The sequence below is a fragment of the Pseudorca crassidens genome, chromosome 5 (genome assembly GCF_039906515.1).
Source record: "Pseudorca crassidens isolate mPseCra1 chromosome 5, mPseCra1.hap1, whole genome shotgun sequence".
Taxonomy (NCBI): domain Eukaryota; kingdom Metazoa; phylum Chordata; class Mammalia; order Artiodactyla; family Delphinidae; genus Pseudorca; species Pseudorca crassidens.
This window is the reverse complement of record NC_090300.1, coordinates 76,675,953-76,702,052: the sequence shown is the minus strand read 5'-3', so window position 1 is coordinate 76,702,052 and position 26,100 is coordinate 76,675,953. Positions and strand designations below refer to the sequence as shown.

Genomic DNA, 26,100 nt, shown 5'->3' with positions numbered 1-26,100 from the left:
CCTTCTTAGACCCAAGAATAGTTCCAGTTGCAGACAGGCTGGCTTTGTTATCAGAAAACTCACTTAGGAGCTGAATACACCCCTCCTAGGATCACTGGCCTTTAATTTTCAGGGACCTGTGGAGAGGTTAGGCAGGAACTGTTGGATGCCCCTGGCCCAATCTTTAGCCCATTTTAAAATCAGGTTGGCTGTTTCCTTATTGTTGAATTTTAAGCATTCTTTGTATATTTGGGGGAAATATTTTCTCCCATTCTGTGACTTGTCATCCTCTGAACAGTGTCTTTCACAAAGCAGAAGTTTTTCATTTTAATGAGGTTCGACTTATCAAATTTCTCTTTCATGTTGTACCTAAAAAGTCATTGCCAAACCCAAGATCACTTAGATTTTTCTCCTATGTTATCTTCTCAGAGTTTTAAAGTTTTGCATTTTACATTTACATCCATGATCCATTTTGAGTTAATTTTTATGAAAAGTGTAACGTCTGTGTCTAGATTCATTTTTTTACATGTGAATGTCCAGTTATTCCAGCACCATTTATTGAAAAGACTATCCTTTCTCCATTGAATTGCCTTTGCAATTCAATTTGTCAAAGATCAATTGACTACATTTATGTGGACCCACTTCTTTTTTATCATCTCACTTGCTTTTATTATCTTTTTCTAGCTTTACTGAAGTATGATTAACAAGTAAATATTGTATATATTTAGGTTGTACAATGTGATTTTTTTAAGGTGTACAATGTGATGATTTTTTTTTTTTTTTTTCGGTACGCGGGCCTCTCACTGCTGTGGCCTCTCCCGTTGCGGAGCACAGGCTCCGGACGCGCAGGCTCAGTGGCCATGGCGCACGGGCCCAGCCGCTCCGCGGCATGTGGGATCCTCCCGGACCGGGACACGAACTCGTGTCCCCTGCATCGGCAGGCGGACTCTCAACCATTGCGCCACAGGGAAGCCCCAATGTGATGATTTAATATATGTATACATTGTGAAATGATTACCACAATCAAGTTAACTAACACATCCATCACCTCCCATAATTACCTTTGTGTGTGTGTGTGTGTTGAGAACACTTAAGATTTACTCTCTTAGCAAATTTCAAGTATATAATACAGTATTAACTATAATCACCATGCCATACATTAGATCCCCAGAAATTATTCATCTTATAACTAAAAGTTTGTACACTTTAACCAACATCTCTCCACCTCCCCCCATCCTACCCCCAGCCCCAGGCAACCACCATTCTACTTTCTGGTTCTATGAATTCAACTCTTTCAGATTCTACATATAAATCAGAACACATGTCTTTCTGTGTTTGACTTATTTCACTTAATGTAATGTCCTCCAGGTTCATCCATATTGTCACAAATGGCAGAATTCCTTTTTTCATGCCTGAATAATATTCCATTGAATATATATATATATACATATACATATATATATATCACTTTTTTTTATCCATTCATCTGTCAACAGACACTTAGGTTGTTTCCATATCTTGACTATTGTGAATAATGCTGTAATAAACATGGAGTGCAGATACTTCTTTGAGATACTGATTTTATTTCTTTTGGGTGTATACTCAGAAGTGGGATTGCTGGCTAGCCAAAGCAATCTTAAGAAAGCTGGAAGAATCACACGTCCTGATTTTAAACTATATTACAAACCTATACTAATCAAAACACCATGGTATTGGGACAAAAACAGGCACATAGACCAATAAAACAGACAAGAGAGCCCAGCAACAAACCCTCGCATATGTGGTCAACTAATCTTTGGGAAGTGCACCAAGAATACAAATGGGGAAAAGATAGTCCTTGCAATAAATAGTGTCGTGAAAACTGGATATCCACATGCCAAAGAATGAAACTGGACCCTTATCTTACACCATATACAAAGATTAACTTGAAATGGATTAAAGACTTAAGTGTGGGTTTATTTCTGGGCTCTACATTTCCATTGATTTACGTGTCTACTCTTCCACCGATACAAGACTGTCTTGATTATTGCAGCTTTATAGTAAGTCTTGAAGTTAGATAGTGTCCATCCTCTGACTTTGTTCTTCTTCAATGTCGTGATGGCTATTCTGAGTATGGACAGGATTTTGATAGGTAGAAATGGAGGTGAGAGCACTCAGGAGAGGGAACTGAGCAAAGGTTCAATAGAGGGAAGGGGGAGATGCATTGGAGGACAGTGAGTAGTTCCAGTTGTCTGTACCCTAGCTTTATAAATGTAGTAAGTCTGTGTTTCCTAGAAAATGGATGCTTCCAGTCACAGGTAGGGTTGTGCTTTCCCATGGGAATTTGAGTACCCAGGCCTGGAGAGGAAGAGGGGAAGGAGACCTTAGAAACACTTGTGACTGGCTGTCAAGGGCATTTTGCCAGCCATGGAGCCTGGATTTAATATTGTGAACTTTTGTTGATAACATGTCTAACTTTCAGTCTGATATAAGGACAGAGAGAGAGAGCCCCCAAAGGGTTTTCCTGGGCAGTTGGTGATACTTGGGAGAAGGCCCTGATTTGGAGTCAGGAGACCTGAGTTCTAGCTTGGGCTCTGCCATTTCTGACCTCATTATGTGGGGCAGTTCATGTCCCCCTCTGCGTCCCAGCTCCTCCATCTCTACTGTGGGGTGATTAGAGGTGCCCTATCAGATTCCCAGGGAAGAGATTATGAGAAGCAGTTAGGTAATGTGTATGTAAACTATGAAGCACTGCACAAGTGTATGCAGTTATGAAGGAGGTGATCCTTGAAGGAAAGGCACTGTAAGGCATGCAGCATATAGTCGTCGTGTTTCACTTTTCTGCTTCCTTTCCCAAGTAACAGAGCATGCATCTCATCAGTGGGTTTTCATAAGTAATTAGGAGCATCAGTGAGGATGCTCCATATACAGACCCAATCCTGCCCTAGATTTGCTTTCATATATGTGTAAATTCCTGGAAGGCAAAGGACCTACCATTTTTCTGTATGCCCATGGTTCCTAGCACAGTGTCTTACATGTAGGAGACATTCAGTGAGTACAACGTTGGTTTTTTAAAAACAAAACATATTGGGCTTGGTAGGTGTTTATATGATAACATTAGCTGGTCACAAGCTTAGCATGAATCAGATGGTTAAAAAAGTATGTGTGCAATATTTAGTAAAGGAAAAAATGCAGACATGCCATGACGCAGCCATTCCCGTCACAGCTACTGACCCTAGAGAGACTCCCACACATGAGCACAAGGAGTCGTGATCGACAGTGTTCATTTCATCATTGCCTGTAATGGAAACGACCTAAATGCCTGTCGGACAGGGGCATGAATAAACACATTTTAGAAAATTCAATGGATTGCTGAATCACAGTTAAAATGAATCAAATCTCAAAAACTTAAGGTATAGAAAAATACATACAGTGTGTCACAATTTATTTGAAGCTGAAAACGTGTAAAACAATGCTAAGTACTGTTGATTCATACATTTAACCATATGAAAGCATACATGGGAAGGATTAATCACAGAGTTCTTTTTTTCATTTTTATTGAAATATAGTTGATTTAAATGCAGAGTTCTGATAATGGTTTCTCTAGGGGAGACAGGGAAGGGAGTGTGAAAGGGGTGAGGCTTCAATTGTAGCTGTAATATCTGAAGTAAGTGTGGCTTAAAAGGTGACTTTTGAAGTCTGCAGCAAATGTAGCATCATAGTATATTGCCAAAGCAGAGGGGTGGGTTATTAAGTGATTATTTTACTCAATGCTTCTTGTATACCTGATATATTTCACAACTTGAAAAGCCCTTTGTCAACAGGGGTTGGGAGAGCTTTAAATGAAGGTTAGGCTACACTAATAAAAGCAGTGCGCCCCAAACTAGACACAGGATCGGTCTCTCAATTCTGCCATGTGGTGGCACCACACGCCCCAGGGAACACTGACAAATCAGAGCCCAAGGGGTGCGGAGGGGGGTGGGGTTGGATGCTGGAGGGCTCAGGAACTTTCTAGTGTGAGGAAAGTTAAAGGAACAGGAAATGTTTAACTTGGAATAGAGAGGATTCAAAGGGACATAAGACCCCAGTCTTCAAATATCTCAAGTGGGGCAGAAAGCATCCTCCATACCCCGTGTGGTCCCACAGGAGCAAGTGGGGTAGAAGCTGGGAGGGAGAGGGGCAGATCCCACTCACCCTCAGAGCCACAGCTGTGGGACTCCGGATGCCTTGCCCAGCAGTGATAAGGATGAGCAGCTGATCTTCCAGGCTCTGGGGATGCTGTAGGGGGCATTCTTGCTCTGTGTCAGAGGTTGGCTAGGTAACCTACAAGATCCTTTCTGCTGCTGAGATCCTTACAAATTCAAATTTATATGAGCCTATAGTTGTAAAACTATTACAACATTTATTTTTTAGTGCTGATATTCCAAAAGGTAACAATAATGAATATTATTCTATCATCATATCTTCTAGGAGTTTCTATTCTTTTTTTTTTTAAGCTTTTTTTCTTGGTTGCGCCAAGTTTTAGTTGTGGCAGGTGGGCTCCCTAGTTGTGCCTCACGGGCTCCTTAGTTGCAGCACATGTGCTCCTTAGTTGCGGCTCACGGACTCCTTAGTTGTGGCATGTGAACTCTTAGTTGCAACATGCATGTGGGATTTAGTTGCCTGGCCAGGGATCAAACCCACATCCCCTGCATTGAGAGGCGGACTCTCAACCACTGCGCCACCAGGGAAGCCCCTAGATTCATCTGTTCTTGTATGTATCTGCAGTTCGTTCCTTTTTGTTACTGAGTAGTATCCCACTGTATGGATTTATCACAGTTTGAAGTATTCACCACATAGATATTCATCTGTTCACCAGTTGATGGATATTAGAGTTGTTTCCACTTTGAGTCAGTAAGAATAAAACTGCTGTGAACATTCATGTAGCAGGTCTTTATGTGGACATATGTTTTTATTTCCCTTGGGTAAATACCTCGGTGTGGAATTGCTGGGTCATATGATATGTGTGTATTTAACTTTATGAGAAACTGTCAAAGTGCTCTCCAAAGTGGCTGTGCTATTTTGCACTCCCACCAGCAATATCCGAGGCCTTCTGTTGCTCCACATCCTCACTAACACTTTGTATGGTAAGTCTTTTTAATTTTAACCATTCTAGTGGGTCTATGGTGACATCTCATTTCAGTGTTAATTTGTATTTTCCTAGTGACTAATGATGTTGAACATGCTTATTAGCTGTTCATATAACTTTTTTGATGAGGTGTCTGCTCATTCTTTTGTCCATTTCTTTAATCGAGTTGTTTGTCTTCTTCTTACTAAATTGTAAGAGTTCTTTATGTATAAAGCATATAAGAACTTCATCAGATATATTTGCCAATATTTACCTCCCAGTCTGTGGCTTGTCTTTCATTTTCTTGACAATGTCTTTTTTTTTCTGTTCTTTTTTTTTTAAAGTTTTAAATTTAATTTTATTTTATTTTTATACAGCAGGTTCTTATTAGTCATCAGTTTTATACACATCAGTGTATACATGTCAATCCCAATCACCCAATTCATTCCACCAGCACCACCACCCCTCCGCGGCTTTCCCCCCTTGGTGTCCATACGTTTGTTCTCTACATCTGTGTCTCTATTCCTGTCCTGCAAACCGGTTCATCTGTACCATTTTTCTAGGTTCCACATATATGCGTTAATATACAATATTTGTTTTTCTCTTTCTTACTTACATCACTCTGTATGACAGTCTCTAGATCCATCCACGTCTCAACAAATGACCCAATTTTGTTCCTTTTTATGGCTGAGTAATATTCCATTGTATATATGTACCATACCTTCTTTATCCATTCGTCTGTCGATGGGCATTTAGGTTGCTTCCATGACCTGGCTATTGTAAATAGTGCTGCAATGAACATTGGGGTGCATGTGTCTTTTTGAATTGTGGTTTTTCTCTGGGGATATGCCCAGTAGTGGGATTGCTGGATCGTATGGTAATTCTATTTTTAGTTATTTAAGGAACCTCCATACTGTTCTCCATAGTGACTGTATCAGTTTACATTCCCACCAACAGTGCAGGAGGGTTCCCTTTTCCCCACACCCTCTCCAGCATTTGTTGTTTGTAGATTTTCTGATGATGCCCATTCTAACTGGTGTGAGGTGATACCTCATTGTAGTTTTGAGTTGTATTTCTCTAATAATTCACTAATTATTGTTGAGCAGCTTTTCATGTGCTTCTTGGCCATCTGTATGTCTTCTTTGGAGAAATGTCTATTTAGGTCTTCTGCTCATATTTGGACTGGGTTGTTTGTTTTTTTAATATTGAGCTGAATGAGCTGTTTATATATTTTGGAGATTAATCCTTTGTCCGTTGATTCATTTGCAAATATTTTCTCCCATTCTGAGGGTTGTCTTTTCATCTTGTTTATGGTTTCCTTTGCTGTGCAAAAGCTTTTAAGTTTCATTAGGTCCCATTTGTTTATTTTTGTTTTTATTTCCATTACTCTAGGAGGTGGATCAAAAAAGATCTTGCTGTGATTTATGTCAAAGAGTATTCTTCCTATGTTTTCCTCTAAGAGTTTTACAGTGTCCGGTCTTATATTTAGGTCTCTAATCCATTTTGAGTTTATTTTTGTGTATGGTGTTAGGGAGTGTTCTAATTTCATTCTTTTACAAGTAGCTGTCCAGTTTTCCCAGCACCACTTGTTTAAGAGACTGTCTTTTCTCCATTGTATATCCTTGCCTCCTTTGTCATAGATTAGTTGACCATAGATGCGTGGGTTTACCTCTGGGCTTTCTATCTTGTTCCATTGATCTATATTTCTGTTTTTGTGCCAGTACCATATTGTCTTGATTACTGTAGCTTTGTAGTATAGTCTGAAGTCAGGGAGTCTGATTCCTCCAGCTCCGTTTTTTTCCCTCAAGACTGCTTTGGCTATTCGGGGTCTTTTGTGTCTCCATACAAATTTTAAGAGTTTTTGTTCTAGTTCTGTAAAAAAAAAATGCCATTGGTAATTTGATAGGGATTGCGTTGAATCTGTAGATTGCTTTGGGTAGTATAGTCATTTTCACAATATTGATTCTTCCAATCCAAGAACATGGTATATCTCTTCATCTGTTTGTATCATCTTTAATTTCTTTCATCAGTGTCTTATAGTTTTCTGCATACAGGTATTTTGTCTCCCTACGAAGGTTTATTCCTAGGTATTTCTTTTTGTTGCAATGGTAAATGGGAATGTTTCCTTAATTTCTCTTTCAGATTTTTCATCATTAGTGTATAGGAATGCAAGAGATTTCTGTGTATTAATTTTGTATCCTGCAACTTTACCAAATTCATTGATTAGCTCTAGTAGTTTTCTGGTGGCATCTTTAGGATTCTCTATGTATAGTATCATGTCATCTGCAAACAGTGACAGTTTTACTTCTTCTTTTCCAACTTGTATTCCTTTTATTTCTTTTTCTTCTCTGATTGCCGAGGCTAGGACTTCCAAAACTATGTTGAATAATAGCGGTGAGAGTGGATATCCTTGTCTTGTTCCTGATCTTAGAGGAAATGCTTTCAGTTTTTTACCATTGAGAATGATGTTTGCTGTGGGTTTGTTGTATATGGCCTTTCTTATGTTGAGGTAGGTTCCCTCTATGCCCACTTTCTGGAGAGTTTTTATCATAAATGGGTGTTGAATTTTGTCAAAAGCTTTTTCTGCATCTATTGAGATGATCATATGGTTTTTATTCTTCAATTTGTTAATATGGTGTATCACATTGATTGATTTGTGTATATTGAAGAATCTTTGCATCCCTGGGATAAATCCCACTTGATCATGGTGTATGATCCTTTTAATGTGTTGTTGGATTCTGTTTGCTAGTATTTTGTTGAGGACTTTTGCATCTATATTCATCAGTGATATTGGTCTGTAATTTTCTTTTTCTGTAGTATCTTTTTCTGGTTTTGGTATCAGGGTGATGATGGCCTCATAGAATGAGTTTGGGAGTGTTCCTTCCTCTGCAATTTTTTGGAAGAGTTTGAGAAGGATGGGTGTTAGCTTCTCTCAAAATGTTTGATAGAATTCACCTGTGAAGCCATGTGGTCCTGGACTTTTGTTTGTTGGAAGATTTTTAATCACAGTTTCAATTTCATTACTTGTGATTGGTCTGTTCATATTTTCTATTTCTTCCTGGTTCAGTCTTGGAAGGTTATACCTTTCGAAGAATTTGTCCATTTCTTCCAGGTTGTCCATTTTATTGGCATAGAGTTGCTCGTAGTAGTCTCTTAGGATGCTTTGTATTTCTGCGGTGTCTGTTGTAACTTCTCCTTTTTCATTTCTAATTTTATTGATATGAGTCCTCTCCCTCTTTTTCTTGATGAGTCTGGCTAATGGTTTATCAATTTTGTTTATCTTCTCAAAGAACCAGCTTTTAGTTTTACTGATCTTTGCTATTGTTTTCTTTTTTCTATTTCATTTATTTCTGCTCTGATCTTTATGATTTCTTTCCTTCTGCTAACTTTGGGTTTTGTTTGTTCTTCTTTCTCTAGTTCCTTTTGGTGTAAGGTTAGATTGTTTATTTGAGATTTTTCTTGTTTCTTGAGGTAGGCTTGTATAACTATAAACTTCCCTCTTAGAACTGCTTTTGCTGCATCCCATAGGTTTTGGATTGTCGTGTTTTCATTGTCATTTGTCTCTAGGTATTTTCTGATTTCCTCTTTGATTTCTTAAGTGATCTCTTGATTATTTAGTAACGTAGTGTTTAGCCTCCATGTGTTTGTGTTTTTTACATTTTTTCCCCTGTAATGCATTTCTAATCTCATAGCGTTGTGGTCAGAAAAGATGCTTGATATGATTTCAGTATTCTTAAATTTACTGAGGCTTGATTTGTGACCCAAGATGTAATCTATCCTGGAGAATGTTCCATGCGCACTTGAGAAGAAAGTGTAATCTGCTGTTTTTGGATGCAATGTCCTATAAATATCAATTAAATCTATCTGGTCTATTGTGTCATTTAAAGCTTCTGTTTCCTTATCTATTTTCATTTTGGATGATCTGTCCATTGGTTTAAGTGAGGTGTTAAAGTCCCCCACTATTATTGTGTTACTATCGATTTCCTCTTTTATAGGTGTTAGCAGTTGCCTTATGTATTGAGGTGCTCCTATGTTGGGTGCATATATATTTATAATTGTTATATTTTCTTCTTGGATTGATCCCTTGTTCATTATGTAGTGTCCTTCCTTGTCTCTTGTAACATTCTTTACTTTAAAGTCTATTTTATCTGATATGAGTATCGTTACTCCAGCTTTCTTTTGATTTCCATTTGCATGGAATATCTTTTTCCATCCCCTCACTTTCAGTCTGTATGTGTCCCTAGGTCTGAAGTGGGTCTCTTGTAGACAGCATATATACGGGTCTTGTTTTTTGTATCCATTCAGTGAGCCTGTGTCTTTTGGTTGGAGCATTTAATCCATTCACATTTAAGGTAATTATGGATATGTATGTTCCTATGACTATTTTCTTAACTGTTTTGGGTTTGTTTTTGTAGGTCCTTTTCTTCTCTTGTGTTTCCCACTTAGAGAAGTTCCTTTAGCATTTTTTTGCAGAGCTGGTTTGGTGGTGCTGAATTCTCTTAGCTTTAGCTTGTCTGTAAAGCTTTTGATTTCTCCATTGAATCTGAATGAGATCCTTGCTGGGTAGAGTCATCTTGGTTGTAGGTTCTTCCCTTTCATCACTTTAAGTATATCATGCCACTCCCTTCTGGCTTGTAGAGTTTCTGCTGAGAAATCAGCTGTTAACCTAATGGGAGTTCCCTTGTATGTTATTTGTCGTTTTTCCCTTGCTGCTTTCAATAATTTTTCTTTGTCTTTAATTTTTGCCAATTTGATTACTATGTGTCTTGGTGTGTTTCTCCTTGGGTTTATCCTGTGTGGGACTCGCTGCATTTCTTAGACTTGGGTGGCTATTTCCTTTCCCATGTTAGGGAAGTTTTCAACTATAATCTCTGCAAATATTTTCTCTGGTCCTTTCTCTCTCTCTTCTCCTTCTGGGACCCCTATAATGCAAATATTGTTGCATTTAATGTTGTCCCAGAGGTCTCTTAGGCTCTCTTCATTTCTTTTCATTCTTTTTTCTTTATTCTGTTCAGCAGTGAATTCCACCATTCTGTCTTCCAGGTCACTTATCCGTACTTCTGCCTCAGTTATTCTGCTATTGATTCCTTCTAGTGTAGTTTTCATTTCAGTTATTGTATTGTTCATCTCTGTTTGTTTGTTCTTTAATTCTACTATGTCTTTGTTAAACATTTCTTTCATCTTCTCGATGTTTGCCTCCATTCTTTTTCCGAGGTCCTGGATCATCTTCACTATCATTATTCTGAATTCTTTTTCTGGAAGGTTTCCTATCTCCACTTCATTTAGTTGTTTTTCTGGGGTTTTATCTTGTTCCTTCATCTGGTACATAGCCCTCTGCCTTTTCATCTTGTCTGTCTTTCTGTGAACGTGGTTTTTGTTCCACAGGCTGCAGAATTGTAGTTCTTCTTGCTTCTGCTGTCTGCCCTCTGGTGGGTGAGGCTGTCTAAGAGGCTTGTGTAAGTTTCCTGATGGGAGGGACTGGTGGTGGGTAGAGCTGACTGTTGCTCTGGTGGGCAGAGCTCAGTAAAACTTTAATCCACTTGACTGCTGATGGGTGGGGCTGGGTTCCCTCCCTGTTGTTTGTTTGGCCTGAGGCAAGCCAACACTGGGGCGTACCTGGACTCTTTGGTGGGGCTAATGGCAGACTCTGGGAGGGCTCGCACCAAGGAGTACTTCCCAGAACTTCTGCTGCCAGTGTCCTTGTCCCCACAGTGAGCCACAGCCACCCCCCGCCTCTGCAGGAGATCCTCCAACAGTAGCAGGTAGGTCTGGTTCAGTCTCCCCTGGGGTCAGTGCTCCTTCCCCTGGGTCGCACTGCGCACACTACTTTGTGTGTGCCCTCCAGGAGTGGAGTCTCTGTTTCCCCCAGTCCTGCTTGACAATGTCTTTTGAAGAGTAAATTTTTAAAAATTGATGAAGTCCAGTTGGTAATTTCTCTTTTATGGCCCATATGTTTTGTGCTCTAAAAATATCTAACCAAGGCTCATGAAGATTTTGGCCTACATTTTCTTCTAGGCTTTTGGCCAGAATATGATTTGACTGAATCCTGACTCTCTCCAGAATAGCTGCACGTGCCCCCTCCCACCAGCAGCTCAGGTTTCCTCTAACCCACAGCTCCGCAACGTTTGGCATTATTCAGCTTTCTAACATCTGCCAGTCTAATAGGTAAAAAGTGATATTGCTTTGTTATTTTACTTTGTACTGTTCTGATGACTGAATTAAGTCAGTGTGCCTGTTATCTATGTGACTCCCAGTTGATTTTCTTCTCTTGTGTATCCTCAGTTGAAAGTGTTTCCCAGGCTCTTTTCTGAGCTTCCCACAAGTATCATTTGGTCCTTCTGCCTTGTTTATTGTCATCACTGATGGCAATCAGATGTAATCAGGGGCAAACTAATTCTTTCCCCCAGTCATTGACTTACATGGTGAGCGGTATCATGAACAAGCAGGTGCCTGAATTTCAGGAGGAAGCCTCCATCAGTAGGGCTTTTGCTCCTACAGTGTTTGTTTTCTTTTTAATTGCAACAAGTAATGCAACAGCCAGACTTTTTAGACATCATATTTGGGCTCTGTACTCAAGAAGGGAAACCATTCCTTTCTCAAGATGTTTGCTCCTTGCTAATAACATTGGAAAGTCATCATTATTCCGTCTTTCTCCTCTCCGGGAAAGACAGATGTGGCTACATGAATTATCTGTTTTAGAGTCCAAGGCTCTGTCTTGAACACGTGTGCAATTCTGTGAGGCAGGTCAGGCCTATGCTGTGGAAGAAGTAGGCTCAAAAGTAGAATTTGGAAAACGAATAATACTCTGTCCAAATACTCTCTCAGTAACAAGCCAAATAAAAAATGATATAAACCTCCTCTACGTACTTTAACAATTATAAACAACATTTTAGGTATTATACTAAAATGCCAGTGCTTAGACCACTGCAGGCTGACTGCACAAGTTAAGCAGCGTCAGGATCAAGCTACATAAACCCTTCAGGGGTAGATTCTTGTAAGGTCAAAAGGGCAGTCAGATTTCCCTTTGAGAGTCCCTGGGATCCTGTCACACATCATCTCAGAAACTGTTTTGCAAGTGTGGGTCATCGTTTTCTCTGGTCATCTGTAGACTGTATTTTCATCCTGGATATTCTCTGAGTTCTACCCACAGTATAGTTTCCTTCTCCTTCTAGTCTGATCTCATCTCCTGCACAGGTGGCCACATTTTACTACTCGAGGTACTACATTTAGCAAGGAAAATCTGATGCTTTAAGAAGCAAAAAATGTGCATCTCTACACCTCACCCCCATTGATGCACATCACCTCAGCTATGGATACATTCAAGAAGAAAAGGGCTGTCCTGGTTTCAGAAGAATAACTCATTGGGAGCCACTCCAGTGTTTAGTAGCAGAAGGGTAATGTTTGTACAGGGCCACAGTATACAGTTGTGCAGTTGGTGCACTGCACATAAAGAGCCAGTAGAACTTGTGAATGGGGACTGAAATCCAAGCTGAGTGTCCTGACTTGGAGATGGCTCTTCCCAAAAGGGGCAGCACAAAGGTGCCCTGTAAGCTACCAGAGGCCCCCACAGGGTCAGTGCTGGATCCCAGAGGGCCAGACCCAGGGCTTAGGGAAGGATGAGAACAGGCTCAGGTTGCTGTTCTATTGCACCTTGTAGAAATGATATGCTTAGGAGGCTGCCTGAGAGATTGCACATGAGTGACATCAGAGAAAAGGGCTACATCAGCAGTTCTCAATGGAGGAAGGGGGAAGGGGTTGCCCCCGAAGGACAGTTGGCAAGATCTTGAGGTATTTTTGATTGTCATGACTGGGGGCTGCTACTGGCGGTTAGAGGCCAGAGATGCTGCTAAACGTCCTACAAGCCACAGGACATGCTCCATATTAGAATTATCTGATCCAAAAAATCAATAGTGCCACTGTTGAGAAACGCTGGGTGATGTGAAGATAAGAGGAATGAGTTTCCTCCCTAGGTGGATGTGTGGGTAGTAATGTGGTTGTTTTAACCTATATTTAAGAGTGGCCCGTTGTATACTTCAGGTTTTTCCTTGAAGTAAAGGTTCTTACTCCACCCCAATCCTACCCCATCCCACTCTCATTTCCTTCCCACCTGTCCCCCTGGTGCCGTGGGAAAACATGATGCTCAAAAGAAACTTCTGCATAATGATTGTGCGAGTGTCCATGTGCATGTGTCTACGTGTGTGTGAGAGAGAAACCAAGACAGACTGAGAAACAGAAAAAGACACTTAGAAATGCAGAAAGAGGTGTGCAGAGAAAGACAGATAGTGAGGGAGTCGGGCGAGAGGTAGATGGAAAGAGAGAAAAAAACCCACAGAGGACTGATCTCCAGCTAATTTTTTTTTCCCAACAAATCCCACCTGTAATATGCTGGAGCCTGGAAACTCAGTGATAACAAGTCCAGGTTCCTGCATCCCACAGTCTCTCCAAGAGACAAAGGCCACCAGCTGTAACAAGTGTGGAAAGTAGAAAGCTCACAATAAGTCACAAGCAAAGCTGCAGGGAACGTGGAGGAGGGGCGCACTTGGTTCTGAGGGTGAGGTGGGAGCACCGGGGGAGGCTTCAGGGGAGGCGACCACTGAGGTGATGAGGGAGGAGAAGCATTTTGTTGTGGGAACAGAATGAGGAGTGAGGATTCTTGGTAGGTGGGTTTGGGGAATGGCAGAGGGTTGGGAGGTGAGGATGCAGGGTGGACCTGGGCATGGAGGAGTAGCGGTGAGAAAGGAGGTTGAAAAGGGCAGTTATGACCTGCATGAACCCACAGGGCAGGATTAGACCTTGAATCCGTGCTTGAAGTTGTACATGTGGAGGATACCTGGAGTTTCTTGTGTAATATTTCCTCACCTCTTTCCAGCTTTTGCCCTTTCAGTGAGGCCCACCCCAGTGACCCTATGAAAAACTTCACCCACCCCCTGGCATCCCCAGCCCCTCTATCCTTTCTATAGTACTCATCACCTAATAACATGTTATATACAATTTATTTATTAATTTAATGTTTTTATTCCTTGACTAGAATATAAACTTCATGAGAGCAGGGATTTTCTTTCTTTTTTTTTAAATTTATTTATTTATTTATTTATTTCTGGCTGCATTGGGTCTTCGTTGGTGCGCATGGGCCTTCTCTAGTGGCAGTGAGCGGGGGCCACTCCTCGTCATGGTGTGCAGGCTTCTCACTGCAGTGGCCTCTCATTGCAGAGCACCAGCTCCAGGCACACGGGCGTCAGCAGTTGTGGCACATGGGCTCAGTAGTTGTGGCTCGCGGGTTCTAGAGCACAGGCTGAGTAGTTGCGGTGCACGGGCTTAGTTGCTCCGCGGCATGTGGGATCTTCCCCAACCAGGGCTCGAACCCATGTCCCCTGCTTTGGCAGGCGGATTCCCAACCACTGTGCCACCAGGGAAGTCCCAGGGATTTTCTTCTGTTTACTAATGTATCTAAACCAGTACATCGTGCATCATAAATGCTCAATAAATATTTGCTGAATGGATGAACATGGGAGCTGGAGACATTCCCCCAGCTGTCAGCCCCTTCCCAGAACTTTACATTTCTGATAGCTGCTCCTCAGGAGGTATGATAGTTTTCTAGTGTTGCATAACAAATTACCACAAACTTAGGGGTTTAAAACAACACACGTGTTTTATCTCACAGTTGCTGTGCGTCAGGAATCCCAGCAAAGCTTATCTGGATCTGCTGTTTAGGGTCTTTTAAAACTGTAATCAGGGTGTCAGCTGGTATAACTGAGTCACTTGGCTGTACGGCAGCAATTAACACAACATTGTAAATCAACTATACTTCAATTTAAAAAAAGAAAAGGGTGTCAGCTGGGGCTGAGTCTCACCTGAGGCTCTGCTGAGGAAAGGTCCAATTCCAAAGTTCCCTCAGGTTGTTGGCAGAGCCCAGTTCCTGCGGCTACGTGACACAGAGCTTCAGTTTCTTGTTGGCTGTTGGCCAGAGGCTGTTCTTAGCTCCTAAAGCCAAGTTTCTTGGCACGTGGGATTCCCCAACGTGGTCACTTGCTTCCTCAAAGCTATAGCAAGGGAGACAGAAACTCCAGCAAGATGGGCACTACAATTTTATGTAACAGAATAATGTAATTACATACACATAGTCACCCACATCCTGTCACCTTTGTCTTATGGTAGAATCAAGCAAGTCATAAGTTCTACCCACACTCAACGGGAGGGGATCACACAAGGGCGTGAACACCAGGAGGTGGGATCAGAGGGGCCATTTTGACAGAAAGTCCACCTCAGGAGGTGACAGCTGGCGGTGATGCTTCTCCTTTGCATGCAGGCAGTCCCTTGGTCTTATGCACACCTCAACCTCTGCACCGTATTAGAGTTATTTACATATGCTAAATATGTATAACATATTTACATATGCCTCTCCCACAAGATTGGGGGCAGGAATCATTCTCACTCCTCTTCAGAGTCAGCGTCTAGCACAAAGCCTGGCACATAGGAAGTCATCAGTTTGGGAAGAATGGGTAAAAGGATGGGTGGATGGATGGATAGTGAATGGATTTATGATATATGGATGGAAGAAAGGCAGAAAATAAGGGAAAATGTGGTAACAAAACAAGGTGAAGGCAAAGCACCTGGACAGAAGGAGTGTGGCCCTCACCTGACAGCGGGCCACACACTGTGAAATGAGAAGGTGAAGCAACAGGTATGGATCTGCCCACAGTCCCAGCCTCATTCCTGGAACCGTCACTTGGACTCTTCCTACCAGGGCAGCCAAGAGACCAGAGGCAGGTAGCCCCTCTTTCCCAGAGCTTCTGTTTTCTCTTCAGGAAATAGGAGTGGAAAAAATCATGAGGGATGACCAAATGTTCCATGTATGAAGACACCAATGAAATCCTGCATCTCTTTGTGACTTTGGCAGGTCTGAAGGCAATTTCCTAAGAAATAAGCTGAAGGAAGAAAGCATTACTTTGTAATCCTCTCCAAGGCTCAAGGGAAAGGCTTTGGATAGCAAAGGACTTTAAAAGTGCTTCAAGCAATAAATATTGAATTTTGAGCGAACCTCCTTGAGCTCCTGCTGCAGTGAGGGGTGATGAATCCAGGCCTTGGCCTCTGAGTTCAAGATGGAAGCCGGGTCACAGGCATGCCTGGTGCTGGAGATGGGGTCTCCGGCTGTTGTTCCTCTATCAGAACTGTGAGACGGCTATCCCAGGACAGACTCAGCTGATGATGCTTATGTGTTTTCCACCCAGTAATGCCTTGTGGGAGGAAAGATGGCGACACATTTTCTGGCTGAGAGCTTTAGGCTGGGTGACCTTAGGTTAAAACTTTACGTGTGTGCATATATTTTTTCCCCTTTTGCTTGAATTTTTATGATTTCTTTTGTTCACTTGATCAGTGACAGGTCATTTGTTTTATGTCAGGTAAAGGCCACTAATAGCCAAGGTGAGTGAATTTTGTGACAAGGTCACACCAGAGGCTATACTATTTATGTCATATGTGCTAATCAGGGCCAGACAGTAAGGCTGAGGAACACCATTGTCTTTAGAGGTGACAACTGAGCCTTTGCACGGGTCCATGTTTGTAAGAGCCTTTATAACAGAAATCTGCGAAATGTTTGGTGCTTAGTCTCCCTGGTGTTGATGAACCACAGAAACTCTGGGTATTCTGACCCATGAAGAAAATGTCAGGCTCCAGGACAAGGCACTTTTTTCTTTTTTAAAATCTAAAATGAAATGTAATGCCATCTAGGAAGGAGTGGGTATTCATGGGTATTTTGAGGACATATAGGTAAAGTGAGTTCAGAAATAATAGAGTATATGGAAAGATATGCAGAGGCTAACTTAAATAAGTATTTTAACCTGGATTTCTCTTGCTGTGTTTTCTTTATAACCTATCAGCCTGCCACCACCAAGCTAAAGGAGCTTAAAGCCAATCTGGAAAATCCAATGAATAACAGTGGGGCTTTATTTACTAAAATTGCCCTGAGAGCAAAACAGTAAGGAGAACTTGAAATTTCCCAACACAGTGTTCATCCTTGTTTTGAAAGCAATGTCCTCATTTGAGAAGAAAGGGGCTTTAATCTCTTCCTCATCACATTGGCTCCTCTCCTAGCTTTTTGTTTGAGTTCTTCCTGTCCTCTGTAGAATTCCAAACATGAGGAGCATCATTCCTCTGGATCCAAAACCAGTAACTTGACCTGGAAACATCATGAGAAACATTAGAAGACCACTAGTTCCTTGCTGGGGTCTCTGTGTCTTGAGTCCACACTTCAGGCCCAAACCTTTAAAAGCTTTTTTTTTTTCCCTAAAATTTATTTATTTATTTATTTTTGGCTGTGTTGGGTCTTTGTTGCTGCGTGGGGCTTTCTCTAGTTGCGGCGAGCGGGGGCTACTCTTCGTTGCGGTGTGCGGGCTTCTCATTGCGGTGGCTCCTCTTGTTGTGGAGCATGGGCTCTGGGCATGCGGGCTTCAGTAGTTGTGGCACGCAGGCTCAGTAGTTTGGCTTACGGGCTCTAGAGCACAGGCTCAATAGTTGTAGCGCATGGGCTTAGCTGCTCCGCGGCATGTGGGATCTTCCCGGACCAGGGCTCGAACCCGTGTCCCCTGCGTTGGCAGGCGGATTCTTAACCACTGTGCCACCAGGGAAGCCCCTAAAAGCTTTAAAAGTTGACTTGGCTCAGGTGGGAAGCTTTTGTATAAAGGCATCAATAAGTACTGATTCTCCTGCTGGGGGCATAGCACATTGCTCAGCATGCTGAGGGAACACAAAAGGATTAAAGTCATGACCCTTACCCTCTGGTGACAGATGTGACTTATTCCAGGATCACTGGGAACCCCTGACCAGGGAACTGACTCTAACTGGGGAGCATTTCCAGCTCAGGTCGTACCTAGTGTTCACAGCCAGTCTGAGTGGCTTCATCCTGGGTTCCCGGGCAGCGTCAAAGAAAATGCAGAGCCATCACCACACTTGTTTCCTCAGAATGGACTAATGTAGAAGATTTTCTGTGAAGGAGAAAGTGCATCATATCACAACACACACACACACACACACACACACACACACACACACACACCCCAGTTGTCTGTCGCGAGCACGTGCTGCATATTCTCTCAGGGTCCACCTTGTGTCCCATCCCTTCCCCTGACTACTATCTTAATGGAGAGGTTTCTGATGGTACAGCCTGGACTCACTCTCAGTAACTCATTCTTAGTAAATCGTCTCTGTTAGAATGAAGGACTTCCTTTCCATATACTTCCCCCTTTCAACATCAGATCAAAAGGAAGGAAAAAGATGACTCACCATCCCCTGTTCTCCCAGTGAACTTGTATGACTGTCTCTTTCCTCCTGAACCTGGTTCTCTCAAACTGCTAGCTTTCCATCTCTATTCATATTTCTTCTTAAGAAATTTAACCACTGTGGAGTATTTTTCAAACGGATGAACACTTCTAACAAAAACTGCTTTCTTGATGGGTCCATATCCTTCTGACTTTCTAATATTTAAAAATGCATCTGGATACAAAGGCCTTCCCCATCTATCTTATCCGGAATAGGTCCTACCCTCCTGTCCACCCTGCCTCACCTTTCTCTATACAGCCCCACTCGTTTTTAAAATCAAGTTTTGTTTGTTTACTTGAATTTTTGGTCTGTCCTCCCCTGCTGGGCTGTAAGCTCCATGAGGGCAGAGACCACATCTGTTCTGCTCTCCAATGTACCCCCAGCACCTAGCAGAGTGCCTGCCATGTAGGAGAATCTTGTTAGAACTTTTGTTGAATGGATAAATAAAGTAGAATGTACATAATAAGTGATATATCACTTAGCTAATTAATTTTAAATAAGCTTAACAAATTTAAATAAATTTCCTTAGCTAATTAAAAGTGAAATGCTGGGCTTCCCTGGTGGCGCAAGTGGTTGAGAGTCCGCCTGCCGATGCAGGGTACACGGGTTCGTGCCCTGGTCCGGGAAGATACCGCATGCCGCGGAGCGGCTGGGCCCGTGAGCCATGGCCGCTGAGCCTGCGCATCCGGAGCCTGTGCTCCGCAACGGGAGAGGCCGCGGCAGTGAGAGGCCCACGTACCGAAAAAAAAAAAAAAAAGTGAAATGCAGGGTGAAGTAGAGTGGAGGGTAAGCAATGCCAGCTTTGTCAGGATTGAGTCTTAGCAGAGTGGAGCAGAGTACATAGGAGCTAACAGAGCTGACGGGTCAAACAAAGGCACCTGTCATCATGGGTGTAAATGCCCACAGCTGCCCAGGGGTCAGGGAAGCTGAGGGAGGCCCTAGGGGAGGTGAGGGCAGATATGGGCCTGGTCCCTGCTTCATGCAAAGGAGGTGGGCCAGCAGATACACGACCGTATGTGTGAGCTACAAAATGACTGCTGCTTCACTTCCACCCTCCAAATCTCACATGAGAATCCCTCTGGTGGCCCACCCTATTCCAAAAACATGAAGGAAAGGAAAGTGTGATGTAGCCTAGCCAAGTTAACACACTACAAAGCCACTATAGTAGGCACTCACCGTTTGTTGAAGGACTGCTTGAATGAATGAGTGCTTGAACAAATGAATGATTCAATGAGCTGGCATGGCAGCAAGAGGCATTTGGCCATCTGGTCTCACCAGAATGAACACTCTGTGAGGGATGGGATTTTTGCAGGTTTCGTTCATTGCTGTATCCCCACTACATGGAACGGTACCTGGCCCATGTGGGTGCTTGAGAAAATTTTGTGGAACGAATATTGAATGGTTCTGGCCCAAAGTCAAAAGGCCTTGTGTGGAGTCACTAGAAGACACAAACTGAATGAAAATTTTTCTTTGGTACAGGGTGTGGGAAATGCATGAGGAGCCATTTTATACATTTAGCATAAATGGGCATGACGTGAAACAAAGGCAAAACCATATTTCCTTCTCTTGCAACATATCTCAAGAGAGCAAAATATAAAATCGTTGTAGTGACAGTGGAGCAAATATCATAAATAATATATCAGTTATAGAGAAGCCTGGCTACTAAGAGCCAAGAATCCTGGCTAAGGGGGACGAGAGGGGAGAGGAAAAGTGAGTTAGAAACATTTTATTCACAGCCTTCTCCAGGTCCAGGTGGGAAGCTACAAAGCAGAGTAAGTCCTAGAAGTGGCCTTGACCTGCTGTGAAACCTGACAGGCCACGGATACCCCAGGGCCAGAGTCATTCAATTACAACCAGGCTATACCCTTAGGCAGGCTCCTAGAACTTAGTCCTGGGAGGGCTCAAGGTTTAGCTCAAATATTCCACTTCTCTGTTGGCAGGTCTCTGTCGGAAGGTCTCACATGAACTCTGATGCAATTGGAGCATCTCTTTCACCTTTTCTCTCCCTGCCCCTCATATGATCTCATTTTTGTTTCAAAAGATACATGCCTGCTCTCTATAACTCTTCTACAACCCTATCCCTATATATCAGAAATACCAAATGGTAACCATGGTTCTCTCTGGCTGGTGGAATTACTGGCTTTCATATGCTTTTCTTCTTTGTGCTTTCCTGTGTTTTCCACTTTTTTTGAACATGAATTACTTCTATAATCACACACACAAAACAGTACAAAAGTACTTTTAAGTACTATAACTAAGGGTAACTGGAGCAATGAAAAAGAGAACTATTGTTTGTATGTTTTCAAAATAAATATTGCCGGCAACATCTTACATCTCAGCATGAGCAACTTAAAGTGTAGATGCTGCTTCTAAGCTACAATATCATTGATGTGTGAGATACCTGTGATATAGCAACAATATGGTACTTGTACTTGGTACTGAATTTCCTCTAGATGTAGCACCCTGGGAAAGCTTATGATCAGCCAAATGTTGTTGGTTTTCAACTTGAATTAGACTTTCTTTGATCTTTATACCTGATATAAACTAAAAGACTCTCTATTTGTCCACAAAAATGAAATAAAGAAAATGAGATAACTTTCCATTTATTATGTGTGGTATCTGCAGAATTACACACCTAAATATTAAAGAAAAGATGTCAAGGTGCCAGCAGCACCAGATTGAAGATGGCAGCCAGCAGGAGACTGCTGAAGGGGCTTGAGGACATCCTCAAATGTGAGATGAAAAACTTCCTTTACATCTAGGTTGATGAAGCTACTTTGTTGACCTGGCAAGGGCTTATGGTTCCTGACAACCCTCCATATTGATAAGGGGGCCTTCAGAATCGAAATCAGCTTTCCAGCAGACTACCCATTCAAGCTACCAAAGATCACATGTAAATCGAAGATCTATCACCCGGAACATGGATGAAAGGGGCAGGTCTGTCTGCTGGTAATTAGTGCTGAAAACTGGAAGCCAGCAACCAAAACCAACCAGATGAACCCCCCAGCACAAGGACAGTAAAAAATTCTATAAGAACGTTGAAGGGTTTACAAAGAAATATGGGGAAAAGCGACCTGTGGACTAAAATCTGCCACAACTGATTCCAGCGTGTGAGCAGAGACCCTGAGCAGTGCATTCAGATATCCCAAGAAGCAGGACTCTGGGGAAGATTGACATGGGCCACCGCCCAGCATCCGCTTGTGGCAGTTACTAATTTTCTACAATTTTCATAATCAAAAGTGGTCTAGGTAACCTGTAAAGATAGGATTAAAATTTTAAGATGTTCTAAGAAAAAGAAAAGAAAAGATGTCAATAAATGGTGTCAGGAGACATGAAAAATATGGTTACCACTGTGTCATGGATCTAATAAGTGGTATAATAAAAAAAAAAAAACAGAAAAGAAAACTGAACTGAATACTTGGCTTTAAATTAAAACCAGGGCATGGGCTTGCCTGGTGGCGCAGTGGTTAAGAATCTGCCTGCCAATGCAGGGGATGTGGGTTCGAGCCCTGGTCCAGGAAGATCCCACATGCCACAGAGCAACTAAGCCCATGTACCACAACTACTGAGCCCACGTGCCACAACTACTGAAGCCCACACACCTAGAGCCCGTGCTCTGCAAGAAGAGAAGCCATTGCAATGAGAAGTCCGCGCGCAGCAACAAAGACCCAACGCAGCCAAAAATAAAATAAATTTATTTAAAAAAAAAATTATAACCGGGGCATATTTGAGGACCAAGTTTTATGATTCATCCCTATTTTCGTAGCAGGTTAAAACCCATTGACAATAAAAAAGTATCAAAGTTTCTTCACCCAAATATCTCCAAACAAATCACTAGAGATGTCCTCAGTAAAGTGGATATGTAAGATTAAGATCATTCTAGACTTTGGAGAGCTAAATTTTATGTTTCCTCCTGCCCTAATTCTTGGTAGAGGTGAGTCAGTAAGAGGAAAACTCACTTCTGTCCCCAGGTCACAGTCCTGGTCTTCCTCTGCTTCTCCTCTTCTCTCAGACTTCTTCCTTATTTTATCACCAGTGCTTCAGCCAAGCAAGGCCCAGGGCCCTCCTGAGGAGTGAAGGCTTGGACTGAGGACAAGCTCACTGCCATCTCCCATCATTTGTATCCAGGCAAAAGTGGGTGAAATGAGCATCAAGGGCAGTCTTGGGAAGGGTGTGAAGGATGGAGACAGGGAGAGTCAGCAAAGGGAAACTGGCTGCCTGAGAAGCATGTGGAAGGGAAAGGAGCAGTCCTCTTGGACGGGGAGAATTGCAGGAACGCTGTATGTACGTGTCTGTGTCCCAAGTTTGCTTTGCACTAGATGAGAGAGTGACCTCTTTTTCCCACAAAGAACCCTTGTCCAAAATCAGCCAGGCACTTCGTCCTACGCTCTCCAGATCAGCTCAGGGCTCTCACTAACTTCGCGAGGCTGGTTCTGATCTGACCACTAGAGACTTATCATAAAGAGTCTGCCTTTCTCCTGGAGTCCAAGGACCTCAGCTCTCGGCCACACACAATCACATAGATATATAATTAATATATCTATGATAAACCCTCCTCAGATAATCAGTTCTTCAATTTGGTGGAAGAACCGACCAGACCATTTGGGTCCTGCAAATAAACTAACCCATGGAATCCTGGAATGTTCCCATTCTCAGCCACTTATTTTGTGCTGGAGACTTTCATATTCACCAAGTGTCCACTAGACTGAGTGCTGAACAAGTTCATAGGGGTAAGACCATGAGAAGAACACACAGAAGAAATTCTTCTGGTGTTAAAACAAACTCTGTGAGGACAAAATGTACTTGGAGTTCGACTCCATCTCTTCTGTCTTCGTGGTGGGTTACTACAGTTCATCAGGAAAATAGTTTGAAATTTGCAAAATCTCCAAATCCTGCCTTGGGGAGTCTGTGCCTGTTGGCTTTCTCACAGCTTCTTTGTGACCATAGGATGGGTTTAATAACCACACTCCGGGTTGCACAACTATTATTATCCCCATCAGAGAAATGCAGTGCAGAAAAACAGAACCTGTGTTTGCATTTCCTGTTTCATATAAACAGTTTCATCTAAGACAACAGCATAAGCTATTCATCCATGACTATAGTCCTCTCCTGGTGCTGAGGCTGGAGGGCCTGCAGCAAATGGTTTAAAAATGGAAGCATCTTCCCCAGCTGCACTCTCCACATGGCCTCCTTTCTCACCTCACAGCCTATCTCTCTGACTCTCTACCCCCATGGTGGGTGCATAAAAGAAATGGGGACCCAGTGAGTCTTGGTGCTTCTGCGGAAGCCCACAGGCCCTGATCAGAGCTGACAGTTTGGGAGGTAGAGTGAGGCCAGTGGACTTAAAGATGCAAGCAGAGTTATGTAGGGATCCAAGGATTTTAATGGTTCCTAAGCTAATACAACCTTCTCCCAACTTCCCTTTCTGACTCCCCTGACCTGCCTGGGGTCTTGTCTTCTTCCTATACTAGGTACCCAATCACAGTCATAGAATGTTAGTGGCAAGAAAGGATGAACTTTGATCTGGGCAGAGGAAGTTCCTTGCCAAAATCAGCCACAGATTGATGACAAAGCTGGGCCTAGAACCCGTCTGTCTTGATTCACAGACCTGTGCTCCTTCCAGAAGTCCTAACATGAAGAGGATTCTTTAACTGAGCTGTTATGGAGATTCTCACTGATTCTTGGCTGTAAATAATAATGGCATGTCAAGATACCAAAACTGAAATAAGACAAAATAGGATAAACCTTAGTTGGCTACAACATCATTGAGAGGAGACTACAAACTCCCTCATCCCTGACACTCTCAGGGATCTGAGTAGGGTCTAGTATCATGGAGGACAAGGTTGGTCACATGAATCTTTCCTTCCCTCTGCTGTCCACCCAGTGACCATTCACAGCATGACTCATCCCTAACATGTTTAGCTGTAGGTCTCTAAAATTTTAGATGCTCAGGAAAGGAAGAGGCCTTAAAGAGCATACAGAATAACTACATGTCTGCGTGTATCACATATGTTAGAAGCAGCTGCAAGTCCTAAGGCAGCCTCCTGTGCCTGTGTCCGCAGATCCCTGTGGGACTTGAAGGTCTGGCCGTTATCTGGTTAATCTGAACAGGTAGCAGTTAAGCTGTATATTTCAAGCCAGAATGTTCACTATGCCACTTGCATTATTCTATTTGGCAGTCTACACTGCAGGACTCCTATAGTAGAGCTAGAAATTCCCCTCCACTTATCCAGTTTCCCAATCTAAAGTCCTAAGGGTATCCCTCTGCTCTGCACGACGTCCTAATGTAGCCATTTATCCCCTGGGCCATTTCCCTGGCCCACTCTGTCCCTGGACCAGAGATGTGCTTCCTCCCAACCCAGCACAGATGCTATGGGAGGCCTGGTACAGTGACCTGGGCTCAGCTGACCCCGCCACTCCATCTGTTCATGGGAACAGTGCTTCCTTTGTACCATTGTTTGGTTTTTTGTTTTTTGGTTGTTGTTTTTTTAAATTTTTCCTTCTCCCCTGTTTCAAACTCAGTCCCTCAGGGCCTCAGTTGAAGCCCATCCCTGCCCAAGCACATCCCCACACTACAACTTGTAATATTCCCTAAGCAGGCCATGGATATCTTTTCAAATAACCCTCCTGAAGTGGGAAGGTCCTGGGAAATCCAGTCACTTCCCCTCAACTGGAAGCACCAGCTTCTGGAAAATTCCACAGCTCTGGGCCCTGGCTAGTGGGAGAAAAGGGGAGGGGGTGAATTAGGTTGGTGCCTAAATCTTTAGACCATCTGTTGGGTTCTTTTGAGTGAGTTAGGGTGAATCTCAATGAAGTGAAATTCTCAACCTGGAATAGTTATGACAACCTGAAGATCATCTCAGGCCAAATGTAGAGAAAAGAGGCAAAGTGTGTGTGTTCATCCCTTAGAGTTGTGAGGTGGGACCTTCCTTCAGACCCAGCAGACTTTCTTTAGGGGAGCCCTTCCTTGACCCTTTTAAGAAAATCACGGGCCGCCTGGTCATGATTGAAATCTCCCTATTTGAAGCATATTTGATGAACCAACTCTTTCGTTCACATATTTTTCTTTTAAAAGTTGAGTTTGTTTTCCTAAATTTTTGTTATTCTAACTACATCAAAGCATCCCAGTCCAAAGACATAGAATGTGCTAGGAAAGCAGACATTGGATCATTTAGGGCAAAATGTATATAAGACATGTTTACTTGAGAGTTCATGATACCAAAGATAAAAGGATTTCTGGCTGACAGGTCAACAGGCTGCTTTCCCTGGAGACTAGGGTCCCCTGTGGTCCCAAGGTACCCAGAGTGGTACCTGCAAGGCTGAGCCCTGAGATGCTAAGAGTCCCTAAGCTTTGCCCATCTCTCAAGTGGATATGGCTGTGGGAGGGGAATGTAAGAGACAATTTGAAGCCCCTGGACAGGCAGAATGGAGCTGTCCAGTGCCCCTCACGGCAGGGTGCAGAGATCCTGAGTCTTCAGGAGTTTGTCTGGTTAATGGCCATGTTCAGCTTCTGCTACAAAGGTCACTGATCCAGGTGAGGGAAGCTGAGAAACAAGTGACCAGAGCAACTACTCAGAGGGGAAAGAAGCCAGAATAGCAAAGTCCACAAGGACAGGGGTTTGATCTTGTACATCTCATCTTCCTGGTGCCTAGCAAAATGACTAGTCCTTGCGAAGTGCTCCGTAAACATTTGTTAAATTAATAAATTATTGATTTATGAG

The 26,100-nt window shown here is 42.7% G+C and overlaps 1 protein-coding gene and 1 pseudogene across 1 annotated transcript in view; both read left to right on the top strand.

Annotated features, from left to right (window-relative positions):
• The window catches only part of APOD (apolipoprotein D), an 86,797-nt gene that overhangs the window by 36,838 nt on the left and 23,859 nt on the right, over positions 1-26,100 (top strand). The gene's annotated exons all lie outside the window — the stretch shown is intronic.
• Positions 19,832-21,784, top strand: LOC137224494 (ubiquitin-conjugating enzyme E2 L3 pseudogene; annotated as a pseudogene).